Source organism: Terrapene carolina, unplaced genomic scaffold (assembly GCF_002925995.2).
Source record: "Terrapene carolina triunguis isolate 2854851 unplaced genomic scaffold, T_m_triunguis-2.0 Scaffold33891, whole genome shotgun sequence".
Lineage (NCBI taxonomy): Eukaryota > Metazoa > Chordata > Testudines > Emydidae > Terrapene > Terrapene triunguis.
The window spans coordinates 953,806-970,379 of NW_020698242.1; positions in this window are offsets into that span (position 1 = coordinate 953,806).

Below are 16,574 nucleotides of genomic sequence, written 5' to 3' on the forward strand. Positions count from 1 at the left end.
ACTGGGAGTGTGATATGAATGCTGATCCTAACACCCCCCCCCCCCCCCCGTTCAACACATATGTAAATCGGCCAGTTTTTCAAAAGCATGAATTAGTTTATGCCAATTCCAGTGTGCATGCATAGTTTGACAAGTTGGGGTCTAAATGTGTAAACACTGACATCAGGCATTGCTTGGGCTAAAGTAACGTCTTTGGAAATACAGCTAAAAGGGATGTGGGACAATTTATTTATCTTGTTCGCAGCATTACGAAAGAAAATATCAGTAGCATAATTTTTTCTATGTGTAGCGAAACCACGAAAAACATGGTGAGAAGAAAATATGTTCACATTACACTGTTTCTCACAAATCATGTTGACTCCTAGTAGAGCTGGGTGAGATTTTTCTGTAAATATTTTTTTCTTTTTTTTTTGATGGAAAATGTTATTTCTGTTAAATTGATATTTTCCATAGTGAAATGTTGATTCCCCCCCCCACGTTTTTAGATTTTCTGTTGAAAAAATTAAATCAAAATATTTAATTTCAGGTCACGTTGACCAGAAACTAAACATTTTGTTTCAAGTCATTTCAAATCTGATCTCTACATCTGCCTGAGCAGCCACAGTGCCTGCTGTGAGTTATAGTGTTGCATGTGTCATGTTCCCAGTCTCTTCTGGGCTGGGATCCCTGATTGGACATCATCTCCCATTATGAACTGCAAGCATAGGACTACCATGATGCATTGTGGTGGCTGAGTCAAAGAAGGAACCCACAATGCTTCATAGGAAATGAAGTCCGGGTAAGGAGCCTGACCCCTCAAGGAGGATGGGGACATGGGGCAACTAAACTATACTGCCCATCAGGCTGCACAGCAGCATATCCAAGTCAAAATATTTGTTTTTCAGACAAAAAAAAAATGAAAACTCTTTTTGGGGCATTTATTTTATTTTTGACAAAAAAATCAAAATGTGTACCGAAAGCAAACACTTTTTATAAAAAAAACCCAAACCTTGTTTAATCAAAAATCAAATTTTCTGTCAAAAATGTTTCTATGGAAAATTTTCAACCAAGCCTACTTATTTCATTACATAGCTTATTAGAAAAAGCTAGCTTCAGTCTTTACTATTGGCAAACTAATGTCTCCATAATGGTCCCTTTCAGATTTCCACAATGGATAGTTTCAAGAAATAAATGATGTCATTATATAGTGAAACACATGCATGATATACTGATATTATTAATATTACCCAAGACTAGATAATAAAGAAATACTGCTCCAAGCCATCCATGAACTAGAAAAATATGATCAAAGAAAAATGAAATGAAAGCTATGTATCTTGCACCATGTCCTAAAGGGAGGAAGTCATGTGATCTAAGAGACTGCTAGAAGTGATTTCTAAAGCATAGAGTAGCCCCTCCTGATCACCAAGATTACACTTAGTCCCCAAAAGCTCAATCCCAGGGACTCTCAGCAGAAATATGTCCCATCCAATCATAACTGCTCATAGGGCATAGAGATGGATGATTTCTCAGAGTCTGCCATGTTCTCGGCCATTTAGGGCTTCATAGATAATAAACAATACCTTGAATTGCTCCTAGAAGCTAATTTGCTGCCTCAAGCATGGAGCTTTGCTGCATATTAGAAAGAACACTACACACTGTACAGCATGTACATTTAATTCACTTGAGACATTTACCAAGACCAATTATTGCATTGTTAGTCATAGTTTAAAGAACAACTTCTTTAAAATATATTCAGGAATCTTTCAGAAATACACACTAATAGAACTTACAAACCTAGTGATTTTTGCAGTTTTACTAATTTGTAAATCACTCAGATCAGGGATTGGTAAAATCTAATAGAATGCATTTCTGAAATAAGATTTTCCCAGTTGATTCTTGACAACCTGCATTTGCAACCATTCAGCTATTTTATTTTGAAACGGCTTTTCAATTATATTCTAGTGCTGTAGGGAAAAGGTTTTTGACAAAGGCACGACATAAACCATTTATACTGCAACTCCATCATAGTTCCCATAGCTAAACTAGACTGGACAGTTCATTAAAAAGAAAAATTAATAGCACAAGGGTTGCAGGGAAACAATAACAGATGATGACTGACCTATGGCAGCCCACTGAATGCATGTAGTGGGATAAAAATGATTCCCCTGGCTCATAAATGGAGGTTTGTTCCAAGGTTTTAGGCAAAGCCTGTCCGTCTAGTCCTTTGCAAGAAAAAGCTGTATGTCTGAGATACCTGAAAGGTCCATAAAAGTAGTATTTTGAAACTTCTACAAAAGACTAGTATGTAGCTTTTACCCTAATAGAAATTACATATTTCATTAAACTTTGAAAACACAATAATAAACATAATATATGTTGGAAGAGAATATATTAACCAAGAAGAGCTAAACTGTTAATTGGATGATCCCCTGCGAATACCCAGAGCAAGTGGGAAGGGAATAGGCACATGGCTCCATCCCCTCACTCATTGGCCAGTGCAGTAGAAATATATTGCAATAGGAATGTACGAGTGTTGTTACAGCCATGCTATGAACTCCATTTTCAAAGGAAATTTCACACAATATAGATTCTATGATACGTTGACTGTCATTTTAGGTTAAGGGACATAATCTTCTACTGAAGACAGTTGGATTTTGGAAGGGCCCAAGAAATCGAGCCTCATTTGTGTTGAAAATGAAATATAGGAATGTGTAATCTATAAAAAGGTTGCTAAGTGAGATTAACAAATTATCCATGAGATGGTGTGTGCCTTCTGTGTGGGGCAGATGGCTGGTGGGCTCTGCCATGAGTATTGGCTGGAACCACTGCCACCCCCACCCTTACAAAGTCAACGTAATTATCAGAAGAGATCATTTGTAACCCCACTCTCTGTTACTGGAGATAAATGATTTCTGGTGGAAAGCCATGTATTTCTGCTTCTCCTCTCTTGTGTCTGGTACCATGACTGCGCACAGGCTCCAACAAGAAGGATTACTCAGTCTGAGAGGCCTCCTAGCCAACCTGACTTGTTTGAATGGGATAAGATCAACCTTTACTATAATTATGCTTATTATCTATTAATTGTATAAATTGTTTGGGGTTATAGTGAACCAAACATAGATATACTGCCAGCTTAAACATTTTTTTAAAAGTTACTCTTCTCTCTGAGTTTTGCCTACTATAGTTACAGATATCACCTAAGATTACTAGAACTGAATTAACTTGGAAAAAAGACAAAAAAATCTCTATATTTGTCAGTTTGTTAATGTTGTGGAAATAATCTCATTTGGGGCAGACTGTTCTTTTGTTGGTTTCCACGTTCAGGGGTTAGATGCTAATTGCAAATCTTGCTACTTTCTTGTTTCATTTAAATTTTCACAGGGGCTACTGCTCCCTTCTCTCCTACCTAGAAACACAGGAGAGAAAAACACTATCCCAGGAAGCTGCCTTTCTTTTGATGAATCACAATGCACAAATTGTTCCAAGGATAGCACAACAGAGTCTTTGTTAGGCTCTATCACTGCATAGCCAATAGCCCAGCAGTTAGTGCTGCTCTGCTGCATTCTTGCAGCATAAACAAAACCATACAGTATTCAAGGGGCCTGCAATGGACTTTACTTTAGCTGCGGAGTCCCTCTCTTATTAAATTATATCCCTTTAGCAAGTTATAGTTATTTAAAAGATGGGTTGCTGTTTAATAAATGTAGAAGAAATACAAAAGTATTTTAATAGAGAAACTTATCAGTAGAGAATAGAACAATTAATATTTCTTTTAACACTGTATTAAAAAAAGTGTAGAAAATGCCTAATTCTGTTAGGATATCTTCATATGTGGCTTTTTGGTGGCCCATTTCTTACTCAGGTTAAACTCTCATTTAAATGTTGAGGGGCTGCAGAACTGGGCCCTAAGAAAGATTCTTTACTGCAGAATTAGCATGTATCATTGTTATGAACCTGCAGTGTGGGTCATTTTACTAACAGTTACTTCATTAAAATATTTCAGTGTATTGCTTTGGGGGGAAATAAAGTCACTGAGGAGACAGACTCTGATAAACTTACTCATGAATAGAATTCTATGAGGAGTCCCATTGAAGACAGTGGGTTTCAGAATCTGGGTAAATGAGAAAACATCAAAAGCATAAATATAAGATATACTATTCCCTTTATTTGCATCCTTCACATTCACTTATTGCGTTCAAATACAGAATCTGCTTTCTCTAAAGTACATGAGATTGTGGACAGTCTACAGCAATGTCGTTTGTTCTGATGACATAGAATTACTATTGTATCTCTAAGATATAAAACTTTAAGCTGTGAAATTTTAACAAGATTTCATAATTTGCTGGTGGAAAAACAATTAATTTTTACACTGTTTAATTAAACTCTACTTAATGGGTGGGCAAGTGAACACTTACTTGTGCATCCTCATTGTTCCGACATCATACATTTGAGTCAATTTGTTTTACAGGATGAAAACAATATCTTGGTCTATATATCTCCTAGATAAAGAAGGTTGTATGAGGTGCATATACATATGTGTATATTAAGTCTATGTAAAATATAGATAGTAGTGATGTTGTAATCATCTCTACGTTTATTACTTTTGTTGGCATCCCTTAAGCTGTTGTTAATAAACATGTTTTATGTTTAATCTAAACCAAGCCAGTCCTGTGTTTGAATTGAAGTAATTCTTGACTCCAGTTAATGTGGTAAGCTGTTGGGTATTGACTCTTTAAAGGCACAAACGGACCTTATTATTTCTGAGTGATCCAGGAGAGGGCTGGACACTTTAGGGCAGACTGTTTTGGGGAAATCGGTAGTGGGGCTGTGGTGTAACAAGTAGGGAGCCAATTCAGGATGTGGCTGTGGTGTAACAAGCAGGCTTCTGGAGTCAGAGCACTGAACCATACCTGTTTATCACACAGACACTGGGGGCATGCTTGTATCCTGTCTGGGAGCTACAGCAGCGGAGTATTTTCAAGGTACCCAGGGTTATAGGACAAGCATAACACAACCTCTTGCTGGTCTGGTCTCAAACCTGGAATGACATAAAGTGTTGTGATGTACCATTCAGGTGTTAGATTGTTTTTGTGCTTCTTCATCACAAGCGTCCTTCTTTTGATGACAGTAGGCTGACATATGCTGGAAGGCAATTTACCTACTGTCATTTCAGAACCAATAGTATTCCACGAATAAGGTAGTCTTATTCGCCTTTTCCCATCTCTGGCAGTGTAAAGGGGCTTTAGTGAAATGAGATTCTGGCCCAGGTTGACAACGGGGATGATTCTGCACCATAGGAGATTTACCCTTGAATTCATTGAGATCGAGGACAAAGCTAAAGTATTTTATCCAAAAATATTACCTCCTTAAGGTGTCTAACTTTAGTTGATTTAGAGCTTCAGGAATTACTCTAAATCAGGGGTCGGCAACGTTTGGCACGTGGCTCGCCAGGGTAAGCACCCTGGTGGGCCGGGCCAGTTTATTTACCTGCTGACGCGGCAGGTTTGGCCGATCGCGGCCCCCACTGGCCACAGTTTGCTGTCCCGGGCCAATGGGGGCGGCGGGAAGCGGCGCGGGCGAGGGATGTGCTGGCCACGACTTCCCGCCGCCCCCATTGACCCGGGACGGCGAACCGCGGCCAGTGGGGGCCGCGATCGGCCGAACCTGCCGCGTCAGCAGGTAAATAAACTGGCCCAGCCCACTAGGGTGCTTACCCTGGCGAGCTGTGTGCCAAACGTTGCCGACCCCTGCTCTAAATAATGATGGTCTCTTTAAAGAACTAGAAATATTGAATGGACTTTTGTTGCAAATTCCCCTGCATAATTTCTGATCTTGCCCCTCTGGGTGTGAGATATATCACCTTGGTAAATTGGGGCTTTTATACAAGAGGAATTTGAGTTTGAAGGCATTTAAATGTTACTCACATAGTCACAGTGAAATTCTAGAATACTTGCATTGTCCTGACTATAGCCAACCAAAACCCCAAATAGATCTGGTCTGGACTAGATTTCCATCAAATAAGAGAGATTTAATCATCTGTAATTGGTCAGGAACTAGTAGTCAAACAGTAGTGATATGTGGGATATGATAGTGTCCCCGTTGGATTATATATTAAATAGGATTAGGTCAGACTAGAACCAGTGAAAAAAACATACCTAATTATTTTTTCCTTTTTTGGAAGTGTGTGATTCATAAGAAAAATATTAATGTTATTGACAGGTTGACGGGCCCAAGTGGTTGGATGGTCGGTCTGTCTTCTGATAGTTACATGTCTATCACCTAACTGAATTTTTTGGCAGCACTCCAGGATACAAGAGTGGGACCCACATTTTGTTCCTGCCCGCCTAGGGTCCAAAGAGCTGGGAACACTGAAAAGGCAGTGGGCTGAGTCCTTCTGGTTAATGTCAGAGCAGGACAGGCACTCTCTGAAGAGAGCCATATCAGGATTACTCAGCCAGAGCAAATGTTGCTAAAATGTAGATCTTTAAGGATTGAGGAAGTGAAGTGTGATAGTGGAGACTACACTGAACAAGCCAGGTTAAAAGAACTATATCAATACACAACTAAATGTTGCCAGAGTGACAGTTTTGAGTCCAAATGGTTTGGTGGAATGTAGCTGTTTTCTATTGAAGTTGCAAGCCATTCTATTTTGGTTTGCCATGGGGTACCCCAACAATTGGTGGCTTCCTTTGTCTTTGATATTGTCGTTAAGTTAGCACAATATTTGACTGTATGGGTACTATTCTGCAAGTCCCTAAAATACTCCCATCTACAGCCAGTCTTATCTCTGTGAAAAATTAACTATTGATTTTCACATGTTCATAAAGTTCTAAGGACAGTCCTTATGTCTTTTAGTACAGAAACTTACACTCCAGTTGACAAATTAAGTAAAAATCAGAATAAACCCTAACGTCTTGCACTGACCTGATGAAAGCTGTCTGGGTAATCTTCCATATATTTAAGCTTTTACATCATGTCTGCCATGTGATTATATACTTCTAAATGTATCCAATTCCTCCCTCCCAAAGCTCCTTCTTTTACACAGGCTTCTCAGTTTTCCTCTGTATCCCAATGGGCAGAGTTGACCATCTGTAGAGTACATTGTATACTCTTTAAGGCCTGAAACACCTTTTTGAACAAACTTAATTTATCGTCTTCATTAACTTATAAGCAGGACCTTATATTTGGCAATTCTGTAGTGCTTTTTCTCCTCAGCTGAGGAGAAACAAATTTCACAAGTACCTTTGTGAGGTAAGTTAAAACAGCTGTCCAACTACTAAAAGAAGATAAACTGAGACATAAAGAAACTAAGTGATTTGAAAAAAGCCATCCAGCAAGTCAATGGCAAAGCCACCATTACAACTCAGGAATTCCTAAATCCATGCTTATTCCATTTCGTACACTTCTGAGATGACTCTTCACATAGTCCTCTGTTCTGACATTATATTTCTTTAGAACATATTGTATAAAATCACTATTCATAATTTGAAATCAAAGTTTGGGTTCCAGTACTCTTTCAATGAAAGTCGAGAAAAGCTACAGGTCCTTTCATTAGAGTTTTAGCTTTCACCTTTGTCCTTCCTACAAACATGTCTGAGAATCACAAGGACTCCTAGTAATTCACTGAACTCTCAGAAAGTGGAGTGTTTATTCTGAATAAAGTCACTTTTATTCTGGAATAGAGTGTTCACACAGTGGCATTATTCTCCCAAAATTATGCTAGAATAGCTATTCTGGTGAATTTCCCCCATGTAGACAAGACAAAAGGGTAAACAACAGTAAATGCAGGTAAAATGATGAGTTTGTGCTATCTCTTTGATGGGAAGGCATTTGTATTGTATTAGATTCACCACTGAGTTATGCTTCCACCAAGAGCCCTGACAGCAGAAAGATTCCTGGAGGGATGGTGGTGAGGAGGCAAGGTGCCCATGGCTTCTACTCTACTAAGAGTCCTATAGCTGACCCAAAGTGGGTGGCACTAATTGGGGAATAGCAGGCTATGCACTGATTCAGCACATCCCTAGCTACTCTCTAACTGCCATGGTCTGAATGGACTCCCCACAGCAATATTAAAACTGCCCTCTAATGGCAGAATCTCTCGGAGAGGGTAGTGCTACAAACAGCACACCTGCTGGCTCAGTTTCAATTAGCACTTCATGAACTAGTGGAGGTATCTCAAAACTATTCATTTCAGCAGGTTGAAATAAGGAAAGTAGTTTGCCCAAAGTGCATACAGAATCATAGAAATGTAGGACTGGAAGGGACCTTAACAGGTCACCCCGTCCAGTGCCCTGCACTAAGGAAGGACTCTCTAGACCATCCGACAGGTGTTTTTCTAACCTGTTTGTAAACACCTCCAATGACAGAGATTCCACAACCTCCCTAGGTAATTTGTTCCAGTGTTTAACTACCCTGACTGTTAGGAAGTTTTTCCTAAGGTCCAACCTAAACCTCCCTTGCTGCAATTTAAGCCCATTACTTCTGTAGAATCATAGAAAACTTCTATAAATCATATAATGTGTGTGTTTTGATGGGTCTGCTTGTAATATTTAGCTTTTGAAGGCATTCGGAATTATCCTTCATCTGGCCTTCGATTCTGACTTTCTGTCTCAATGTTTTATTTTGTATAAATCAAATTAGCTAGCAAGAAAAAATTGGGTGTAATTTTGCCTTTAGTTGGTATGAGCGCTTAGTAAAGAAATACTCAGAGCTAGTTTAAAACCTGAACACAACATATAATTGGAAGTAACTTGACTTTAGTTGTTGGTTATTTTCCCCACTGGGCATCATCTATTATCACTTACTTATATAATAGCAAACCATACTGAAACTAGAGTGAACCTAAGCTATGGTTATATTGGATTTTGAGCACATAGTAAATGATGAGACTTCCACTTTACTCTGAGATGCACAAGTACACAATTATTATTTAAAATAAACTCTTCCAAGAGTGTAGTCATTATTTCAAATGACTCTATCAATCACTGAGTTCTTTAATAAGACTACCTTTCTTATGCTAGTTGTTTTCCTGCAGAGTTTATGCTTAAAAACAGACAGTCTCTGTCACATTTATCTCAAGCAGATCTCCCTAGGGCAGCAAGTAAATGTAAAACTCTGTTTACAACCATTTTTCATTTCCCAAGCCTTTTAATATCAGTCTCTCAGGCCTATTGCTGTGTCATTCACTTCGTAATGTACTAAGTTGTCTTGTCTCTTTCACTGCTTGTATTGGGTACAGTGCTTGGCAATTTCACTCTCCTTGAATGACTACAAATTAAACTAAATTCAGAGGAAAATAATTTCCTTCTGTGCTGATTTCAGAGGTAGATACTGAAAAGAAATATCACATCCTGTTAGTCAGGATGCTTACTTTTTCTCCTCCTTCCTACTGAATAATTTTTATTTCTAAAGAGCCACTGGTATACACTTTAGTCTATGGTTTCCTGATATTGAATCTCAAAACTGCCAAAGGGAAAAATGGCTGCATTTCAAAAGCAATTTTTAGGAAAACCTCGGGATTATTAGCTTTAAACATCTCAGTAATTCAATATAGTGCTGTAAAACATAATTTAAAAATACGGGTTCCTTGCATAAATCTATATGGAATAATATTCTATGAGACTGCAAAGACGTATGTCTATTATTATTTATTTGTATTACCATAAGCATCTAGGATCCCTACTCAAGGAACAGGACCCTATTGTGCTAGGTGCGGTACAAATACAGAATAGAGTGAGTAGTCTCACTGAAGACAATGAGACTATTCACAGTGCATAAATCTTTGCAAGACTGAACTCCCAATATTGTGATTAAGGCAATAATAATTTATGGTCTAATTCTGAAACCATTGAAGTCAATGGGAGTTTTGCCACTGCTTCAGTTGGAACGGGCTGAAGTCTTCATAGACATTTTTATCTCCCAGTTACTAATAAATATGAAATATTGGAGGTTTTGGACTAAACTCTCTTAGGGAAAGTATGAATTCCAACACAAGTAGACATACCTGTGCTAGCTCTGATTAAAAATTGACAGGTAGCCACGAGGGGCAGGAAAGGGCAGCTACCCAAATACTATCCTATCTGAGACAATAGGACATACTCATGGTTGTGAGGTTTCCTAAAGTAACAAGGATTCATAAGTTGGTCTGACAGTGCAACTATGTTTTAGAAAAGAGAGAATACATGTAAACGTGCCATTGTGCCATGCTACTTGAATCCGTATATTTCACTTTGCTTAATCAAAATTCTCAGCACAAGACCAGATTTACTGAGCTACTTTTATGTGACATTTTCTTTAACGGAGACAAAAGCAGGAGCACAGAATATGTTTTCTGCTGAAGAAACCTTAAATTAAAACTGAATACCTATCAATCGAAGTGCAGTGATACTTTCTGGTTACAGCTATTCCTCTTGCAACTTCATTTTCCTGCAGTAAGAATGGATAATCCTGTCAGTTTTCAGGATTTTTGTTTGTTTGTTTGTTTAAATATCTTTAAAATGCTTTTTAAAATAGCTCTAGGAGCTTATCATTTGTGTTATAGAATTAGTAGCGAGGATAAAAGCCAACCTCCTCCCCCTCCCCTCAAAAAAAAAATCACAAAATGAACTGACCACACCAGACCAATCTAGGATATATACATAATGAATCTTAACTTGTCGTTATGTTTTATTGAGGGAGATGAGTTGAGGAATGCAGAATGGATTATGTATGTATGTATAAATAAAATTACCCCCCCCCAACATGCCCACATATACCTGGCCATTCTGCATTCCTCAACTAATCTCCTGCAAGAAAACATAAAGACTCATTATGTTCCCTAAAGATGAACACATTTGGGCTCTGTTTGACCACTTTGGTTTCCAGATCCAAACATGACACTAGCCCCATCCCATTTAAACTGAGAGACTATTAGTTTGAGTGCCTCTGACGAGTGCATCTGTGCTTATATGAATCAAAGACAGAGGCATCCAGGCCTCAGAATGTTTTGAGTTAGACCATGGAGTCATCATGAGTCCTGACTAAGGGGCAGTGTAGAATTGCACTGCCACAGGAGAAGATGAGAGTCCAACTTCTCCCTGTGTGCCCGCTCAGCTATGTTGATGGGTGTGTTTGGGGAGGTGGAATTAAGGCCCCACCCATTCCCCACCTGTGCTCAGCCATTCCCTGCCTACCTCAGCAGTAAGGGGTGTAGCATAGTCATAGCAGTTCCACCAGCAGTTCTCCTGCTTGTGCTCCGACCCGCAATGTGTGTAGCCCATTCATATAAGGGGTAACTCACGTTCTTGTGCACGACTCACAATGTGACTTACAGTTGAACCCTTGAGATTTTATAAACTGAAACCCTTAAGCTCATCAGAAGATAATCTGCAGCAATATACCGTACTTGTTCAATCATGAAATAACATATGTATTTGTTCATCTGACAGTACTAAAATTCTGCTATAACAATGCTAATAAAATTGTCAAAGTACTCCTTGGGGATTGAGAGAACATTTCTCTTTTTCACTAATTCTGACTAAAACAGAGAGCTCATTTAGACTGGGAATTTGTGAAATTTTACTCAATGTTCTTGTAAAATTTCTCAAAATACTACCATCCATCATTTTGTCACTACGGTGTACTCTTGAATATACGTTATCAAATGTATCCCGGAGGAACAATTACTAGTTTAGTGTGTCATGCAGAAGTTCTGGGCTAGACAAATCAAAGGAATTGTTTAGGCTATAATACTTTGACATGTAGTCATTTAATAGAGGTACACACAGGAAGTAAGTTTGACTCTATTGGGATTATTTCTGTTATATATAGAAAAAAAATTAAAGTTGGCTAGACATAACTTCCGAGACTCTGGCTTTGTCCTTAAAATAATCTCTGCTGACTCCTTAGTTTTGTCTATGATTCATGTGTAAACAACCAGCACAATTTTTGTCCAAGAAAGTTTAAAACTGAAGTTTTGTGGGGAAAGCTGTCTTTTTAGAGAGAAAAACATTTTAGTGCGGTGGACCCAAATTGTGCTTTGTTACTCTGGGATAACACATTTTACTGCATTGAAACACATTTTACTGCTCTGCTATAAAAGAGGGCCAAAATTGGGCAGTGTTTTCAGTTTGGTAGTATTCAAAGTATCTACAATATAGTTAACATTTGTTTAGATTGGCTATTCAATTTAAGAATGGTATTGATGTAAGCAATATTGGGGTAGCATTTGGACAGACCCTAAACTGGGTGATCAGGAGAAAGAAAGAATAGACCCCTTCTCCATTCAGCACCGTTTACAAGAACATATCAGAATTACAATTCTGGGCTCTGGGGAGCACAGGGACTGCTCAGTTTATGCATTCTGGGGAGTATATTGCTCCAAAAGGGGAAGGACCATGGCCCTATTCCAACCTTGCAGCAGCCCATGGAGTAGGACTGCTGTACACAGGGGAGTACATTGCACTGGTAGAATGTGACTCAGGGCTTAAGGAGGATCAGTGCCTAATAGGCTCAACAGAGAGCTTTGTTTAAAGATATTTCTAATAAAGTATATATTTTTATTTGCATTTTCAAAAGGGCTGAAGCCCAGCCTCCATTTTTATAGGTACACGTTTCATTGCATTTTTACATCTGACAAACAAATTGCACATGCAAAGCAGAGTACTTGCAACTCTATCTGATTCTTTTTTCTTTTGTGATCATGCTGTTAGAAGTGCCCTTTAGAGAAGTGTTCCTCTCCATGGCTCAGGGAGACCTCACTATGTGTTAGATATTTGCAATACAGGATATATTCAAGTTTTAAGTTTTATCTCAACTAAAAGCAAACCGTGCTGTTCATTTGTTGACATAGGGTTATTTTCTGATTTAACAGTGTGAGATAGCTGATTAATTCTTGTTTCTATGTATTCATGGTGGGACTAGCATTTAATCTCTAAAAAATATCAGAATTTGCTTGTTAGCAGTTAAAATTTACTATCTCCTCTTAGATCCATCGTGTCCCAAACCTTGTTACAATATCTACTCAGGTATAAAAAAGGAGAATAAAGTTGGGATTCTAGTAGTTTCTAAGGGAAAGACATGGTGATGAAATCAGAAACTGTTTATTATGAAATTACGAACAATAGTGAAAAACTTAGGATACGGTATTTGGGGCAATCTGGATAGATGGCCATCCATATTGTTTGCCTTAGTTTCGGAATGGTACAATCTTTCTGTAGAGTTAGTTGAATAATCATAATCATTTTAAAATAGGTGTTCCCAACTAATCATTGATTGAAGAAAGGCAAAATTCACAATGAATTATTCTAACTGTTTTATCTACATGTGATGTAGTACAGCATCTGAATCAATCTGTTGCAAATTGTGGCTTTCTGGACACTAACCAGAGCCACATTCCAATCATCTGCTGCAAATTCAGTTCCCAGATCTGCATGCCATGCTTGGGGAGTGATGAGGTATTTTTCCTCCAGTGTTGGCCAAAAGACGATAATTGGTTTATAAATTGTTTAGCTGTTTTTCCATATTGGCTGGTTGAAGAAATAAACTGTTTGTTTTCAACCTGGAAGTTACTTTTAAATGGTTGAAATGACTTGAGTTAATTGTTTTGGAAGCAAGTCTCCTTTCTTTTTAAAGATGCCACTGTAGTTTGGTTTTTAGTTATATTTGTTGTTGTTATACCTTAATTTAGCAGCATTTCATACACCTTGGCTGGTAGGAAGCACTTTATAAATAAAGCACCAAATACTCAGCTGGTTTAAATCAGAGTAACTTCATGGACTTCACTGGTGTTATGTCAATTTACCCAGCTGAGGATCTGATATAAAGTTATTAACTTTCTTTATTAAGATAGGTTTGGAACTTACTTACTAGTGTGCAAAGACCATACTGCTATGATCAGTCCCATTGTGTGTTTACAGAATTGGGCTCTTAGAAAAAGACCCATTTAGATACAATACTTCCCTTTGTATTAGGAATACATAACCCTATTCCTCTCGCAAATAGGTTTAAAAATAAAGGATTGGAGGCAATTACCATTTTAAATCCTAATTAGTAAATTAAGTATGGATGTGTGGTTAATGTTTTGTATCTAGTGCTTCACACTTCAATAACTGATAGCAAACACTTGTATGTATCTGAATGTCTGTTCCATTATTTTAAAGCATCTTTTATAAAGCCTTTGCTGATTATTACCAGTATTGTTATGTAATTAAGTTATACGATGTTTTGGGTATTATGGAATATTTGGTTGTTTACTTACTTTAATTGTTGGTGGCATGATTTGAAATTAACGATCTGGAGAACAGGATTCAAATATACAGTTGTTTTATATTTTTTCTTTCTAAACTTGTTTTGAAATTCTATTAATACAAACTGTTCAGTTGCTAAGCCTGCTGTAAAATAAGGTGAAAGAATGCACCAGCAGCAAAACTGGGCAACTATCTCCATTTATCTTATTGGAGAGTTGGGGCCTTATTATAAAAACGTGCCAGTGCTATTAACTGCTGCACTTCAGAATAGCATGCTTCCAGCAAGTGTACGTGACCAGTATAACTGGCTATAACTTGCACATCATGGTGCTCCATTCATTTGAAAGGACACTCCATAGGAAACTGCTCCTGAAACACATCCATATTTTAGGTTAAGTGAATGCAGTTATGCATCAAGCTGAGCCAGCTACAGTATTTAGAGTTTTGGTTGTGCCCAAAACAGATGAATGCGGACAAAAATATCCCCATGTACAGAGGTGACTTTAGAGGGTGGGTTAAATTCAGCTCTCAACTCTGGTGTAAATCCAAAGTCATACCATTGAGTGTATTGGAGTGACTCTGGATTTACACCTGTGTAACTGGAGAAGAATTTGGCTGTATATTTATGATGATATTTCTAAACTTTGAGCTAAGTTTAATGGATATTTACTTAAATGGTAGTGACGCTTAGCCAGTAATCATGAAGTAATAGGTGCTGCAATTTGACTTTTCTACACAAAAGTGAGAAATAATCTGTTTCCATTTTCTCTAAGAATGAGTTATTATCAGAGAAAGAAGTGAAATGATCGTTCCATGATGAAGGTTTTTTTTTTTTTTCATGAATAAACCACTAATAAAACAGAATAAAAACTAGTTTTCAGTCTCTTATTTCAGGCTCCAGCGCTTCTGGTGTCAAAAATAATTTCACTTATCAGCAAAATGGTAGCAAACATAAGTAAGCTCAGAAAGGACAGCTCTGACTAAATCCTTTGTTCCTTGATACAATCCACAGTTTATACCTAACATAGATTTCTGAAATTTTAAAGCATTTTTCAGAGTCAAATTGTGGGGTTTTCCTTTAAAGGATGAATAGTGTTCTTGGCTTTCCCATCTCCCATCCTTTTATGACTCTTCCATAATATGGCATAGAGAAAATAATATTGAAAAAAATTCAAATCGTTACTTTAAAATGGTCTTATTAAATATGCCCAAGAAAGAAAAGTCAAATTCTTCTGCACCAGATTATGTTCTCAAAATATATGCATAAGCCTCATTGAATATATTAGGCTGGAGCCATTGCAATGTCGTAGTTAAGATTGTTTCTGGTTTACACTAAAAATGGAAGATCAACGTCTTTGTTTTATATGAAAAACACAGTGTGTCTGCCCCAAATGTTTAGCACACCCTGTTCCTCAAACCTGAATGTATGTGTTTGAACAGAACTGTGCAAAGAGTACGGTGAGGGGAGGGTATAAATAGGGTTTGGGGAAGGGGATGCTGAATGTGTGGCATTTCTAGTGGGAGAGAGTTAAGAGTGGGGTGCATTCTCTGTGATATGGCTTTGTTAATAGTGAGCTGTGTGTCTTTGGGTGAAGGAGTAGAGTGTGGGCAGCATTAACTTTTCACTTCCTTGTCTTTCTGTGTTACATATATTATTATAGAGCATCCTTAACTAACACAGAACAGTGTGTTTGTGTGTGTGTGAGAGAGAGAGAATTGGCAAATGTTGTATGTGTGTGTATATATATACCTCTGAGAATAGAATTATTTTGTTAGTATTCTGTAGCAGATACAAAGTGAATTACTGAGAAACCTAAAATAAACCTTCCAGGAACAGTAAAAGTTGGTTGCTCAGTACAGGTATAGGTGCTGGAACTAGGGGTGCTGGTTTCTATCACATACAGGGTTTACAGTTTGGTTCAATGGCTCTCAGCACCCCGACTGTACAAATTGTTCCAGCACCACAGAGTACAGGTGTTCTTTAAATAAAGGCTGAAAAACTTGGTATGGGAAGCCCAAGAGGTATATATATCCAAGTGGTTCTTTAAGATGGGTTGTTAGTACTGGAAATGTAGTCCTTAGTGCAAGTTTCACTGTATTGGACAATCTCATGGTCAAACTTTGACCCTGACCTATTGTACATAGACGTGATCAGATATAAAGAAAGAGGCAATGTCATTTGAGCAACTAAAATCTTAGGGGTTTGTATATACTGCAATACAAAAACCCCGTGGCTCTGAGTCTCAGAGCCCGGGTCAATTGACTTTGGCTTGTGGGGCTAAACGTTGCAGTCTAGCGATTCAGGATTGGGCTAGACTCGAGACTGGGCTCTGAAACTCACCCCTCTCATGGGGTTTCAGAGCCTGG